The sequence below is a fragment of the Octopus bimaculoides genome, chromosome 27 (genome assembly GCF_001194135.2).
Source record: "Octopus bimaculoides isolate UCB-OBI-ISO-001 chromosome 27, ASM119413v2, whole genome shotgun sequence".
NCBI lineage: Eukaryota > Metazoa > Mollusca > Cephalopoda > Octopoda > Octopodidae > Octopus > Octopus bimaculoides.
In genome coordinates this window covers 20,327,119-20,327,707 of record NC_069007.1, presented here as the reverse complement: position 1 = coordinate 20,327,707, position 589 = coordinate 20,327,119, and positions in this window count along the sequence as shown.

The window sequence follows — 589 nt, the reverse complement described above, 5'->3', positions numbered from 1 at the left end:
TAACGTCCACTTTCCATGCTAGCATGGGTTGGACGATTTGACTGAGGACTGGTGAAACAGGATGGCAACACCAGGCTCCAATCTGATTTGGCAGAGTTTCTGCAGCTGGATGCCCTTCCTAACGCCAACCACTCAGAGAGTGTAGTGGGTGCTTTTACGTGTCACCCGCATGAAGGCCAGTCAGGCGGTACTGGCAACGGCCATGCTCAAAATGGTGTCTTTTATGTGCCACCCACACAAGAGCCAGTCCAGGGGCACTGGCAACAATCTCGCTCGAAAATCCTACGAAGGCCAGTCAGGCGGTACTGGCAACGAACAACAACAACAACAATAATAATAATCATCATCATCATTTAACGTCCGCTTTCCATGCTAGCATGGGTTGGACGATTTGACTGAGGACTGGTGAAACCAGATGGCTACACCAGGCTCCAATCTGATCTGGCAGAGTTTCTACAGCTGGATGCCCTTCCTAACGCCAACCACTCCGAGAGTGTAGTGGGTGTTTTTACGTGCCACCGGCACGAATGCCAGTCACACGGTACTGGCAACAGCCACGCTCAAAATGGTGTATTTTACGTGCAACCTG